This window comes from Pseudophryne corroboree, chromosome 2 (genome assembly GCF_028390025.1).
Source record: "Pseudophryne corroboree isolate aPseCor3 chromosome 2, aPseCor3.hap2, whole genome shotgun sequence".
NCBI lineage: Eukaryota > Metazoa > Chordata > Amphibia > Anura > Myobatrachidae > Pseudophryne > Pseudophryne corroboree.
This window is the reverse complement of record NC_086445.1, coordinates 1,052,542,667-1,052,545,861: the sequence shown is the minus strand read 5'-3', so window position 1 is coordinate 1,052,545,861 and position 3,195 is coordinate 1,052,542,667.

The window sequence follows — 3,195 nt, the reverse complement described above, 5'->3', positions numbered from 1 at the left end:
GAGCGTGGCTCAGCAAAGGGGAGGCATGATGTGGAAGAGCAGGGAGCGTGGCTCAGCACAGGGGAGGCGTGATGGGGATGAGCAGGGAGCGTGGCTCAGCACAGGGGAGGCGTGATGTGGAAGAGCAGGGAGCGTGGCACAGGACAGGAGAGGCATGATGGGGATGAGCAGGGAGCGTGGGTCAGCACAGGGGAGGTGTGATGGGGAAGAGCAGGGAGCGTGGCTCAGCAAAGGGGAGGCATGATGTGGAAGAGCAGGGAGCATGGCTCAGCACAGGGGAGGCGTGATGGGGATGAGCAGGAAGCGTGGCACAGGACAGGGGAGGCGTGATGGGGAAGAGCAGGGAGCGTGGCACAGGACAGGGGAGGCGTGATGGGGAAGAGCAGGGAGCGTGGCACAGGACAGGGGAGGCATGATGGGGAAGGGCAGAGAGCGTGGCTCAGCACAGGGGAGGCGTGATGGGGAAGAGCAGGGAGCGTGGCACAGGACAGGGGAGGCGTGATGGGGAAGAGCAGGGAGCGTGGCACAGGACAGGGGAGGCGTGATGGGGAAGAGCAGGGAGCGTGGCACAGGACAGGGGAGGCGTGATGGGGAAGAGCAGGGAGCGTGGCACTGGACAGGGGAGGCGTGATGGGGAAGGGCAGAGAGCGTGGCTCAGCACAGGGGAGTCGTGATGGGGAAGAGCAGGGAGCGTGGCTCAGAACAGGGGAGGTGTGATGGGGAAGAGCAGGGAGCGTGGCTCAGAACAGGGGAGGCATGATGGGGAAGAGCAGGGAGCGTGGCACAGGACAGGGGAGGCGTGATGGGGAAGAGCAGGGAGCGTGGCACAGGACAGGGGAGGCATGATGGGGAAGGGCAGAGAGCGTGGCTCAGCACAGGGGAGGCGTGATGGGGAAGAGCAGGGAGCGTGGCACAGGACAGGGGAGGCGTGATGGGGAAGAGCAGGGAGCGTGGCTCAGAACAGGGGAGGCATGATGGGGAAGAGCAGGGAGCGTGGCTCAGAACAGGGGAGGCATGATGGGGAAGGGCAGGGAGCGTGGCTCAGCACAGGGGAGTCGTGATGGGGAAGAGCAGGGAGCGTGGCACAGGACAGGGGAGGCGTGATGGGGAAGAGCAGGGAGCGTGGTACAGGACAGGGGAGGCATGATGGGGAAGGGCAGGGAGCGTGGCACAGGACAGGGGGGGCGTGATGGGGAAGAGCAGGGAGCGTGGCATAGAACAGGGGAGGCATGATGGGGAAGAGCAGGGAGCGTGGTTCAGCACAGGGGAGGCCTGATGGGGAAGGGCAGGGAGCGTGGCTCAGAACAGGGGAGGCATGATGGGGAAGGGCAGGGAGCGTGACTCAGAACAGGGGAGGCATGATGGGGAAGAGCAGGGAACGTGGCTCAGAACAGGGGAGGCATGATGGGGAAGGGCAGGGAACGTGGCTCATCACTGGGGAGGCATGATGGGGAAGAGCAGGGAGCGTGGCAGAGGACAGGGGAGGCATGATGGGGAAGAGCAGGGAGCGTGGCTGAGAACAGGGGAGGCATGATGGGGAAGAGCAGGGAGCGTGGCACAGGACAGAGGAGGCGTGATGGGGAAGAGCAGGGAGCGTGGCTCAGAACAGGGCAGGCGTGATGGGGAAGAGCAGGGAGCGTGGCTCAGAACAGCGGAGGCATGATGGGGAAGAGCAGGGAACGTGGCTCAGAACAGGGGAGGCATGATGGGGAAGGGCAGGGAGCGTGGCTCAGCACAGGGGAGGCATGATGGGGAAGAGCAGGGAGCGTGGCTCAGCACAGGGGAGGCATGATGGGGAAGAGCAGGGAGCGTGGCAGAGGACAGGGGAGGCGTGATGGGGAAGAGCAGGGATCGTGGCTCAGCACAGGGGAGGCGTGATGGGGAAGAGCAGGGAGCGTGGCTCAGAACAGGAGAGGCATGATGGGGAAGAGCAGGGAGCATGGCACAGGACAGGGGAGGGGAGGCATGATGGGGAAGAGCAGGGAGCGTGGCTCAGAACAGGGGAGGCGTGATGGGGAAGAGCAGGGAGCATGGCTCAGAACAGGGGAGGCGTGATGGGGAAGAGCAGGGAGCGTGGCAGAGGACAGGGGAGGCATGATGGGGGAGAGCAGGGAGCGTGGCTCAGAACAGGGGAGGCGTGATGGGGAAGAGCAGGGAGCATGGCTCAGAACAGGGGAGGCGTGATGGGGAAGAGCAGGGAGCGTGGCAGAGGACAGGGGAGGCATGATGGGGAAGAGCAGGGAGCGTGGCTCAGAACAGGGGAGGCGTGATGGGGAAGAGCAGGGAGCGTGGCTCAGCACAGGGGAGGCGTGATGGGGAAGAGCAGGGAGCGTGGCTCAGAACAGGACAGGCGTGATGGGGAAGAGCAGGGAGCGTGGCTCAGCACAGGGGAGGCATGATGGGGAAGAGAAGGGAGCATGGCTCAGCACAGGACAGGCATGATGGGGAAGAGCAGGGAGCGTGGCTGAGAACAGGGGAGGCATGATGGGGAAGAGCAGGGAGCGTGGCTGAGATCAGGGGAGGCATGATGGGGAAGAGCAGGGAGCGTGGCACAGGACAGAGGAAGCGTGATGGGGAAGAGCAGGGAGCGTGGCTCAGAACAGGGCAGGCGTGATGGGGAAGAGCAGGGAGCGTAGCTCAGCACAGGGGAGGTGTGATGGGGAAGAGCAGGGAGCGTGGCTCAGAACAGGGCAGGCGTGATGGGGAAGAGCAGGGAGCGTGGCACAGGACAGAGGAAGCGTGATGGGGAAGAGCAAGGAGCGTGACAGGACAGGGGAGGCATGATGGGGAAGAGCAGGGAGCGTGGCTCAGAACAGGGGAGGCATGATGGGGAAGGGCGGGGAGCGCGGCTCAGCACAAGGGAGGCGTGATGGGGAAGAGCAGGGAGCGTGGCTCAGAACAGGGGAGGCATGATGGGGAAGGGCGGGGAGCGTGGCTGAGCACAAGGGAGGCGTGATGGGGAAGAGCAGGGAGCGTGGCAGGGGACAGGGGAGGCGTGATGGGGAAGAGCAGGGAGCGTGGCTCAGCACAGGGGAGGCGTGATGGGGAAGAGCAGGGAGCGTGGCTCAGCACAGGGGAGGCGTGATGGGGAAGAGCAGGGAGCGTGGCTCAGCACAGGGGAGGCGTGATGGGGAAGAGCAGGGAGCGTGGCTCAGAACAGGGGAGGCGTGATGGGGAAGAGCAGGGAGTGTGGCT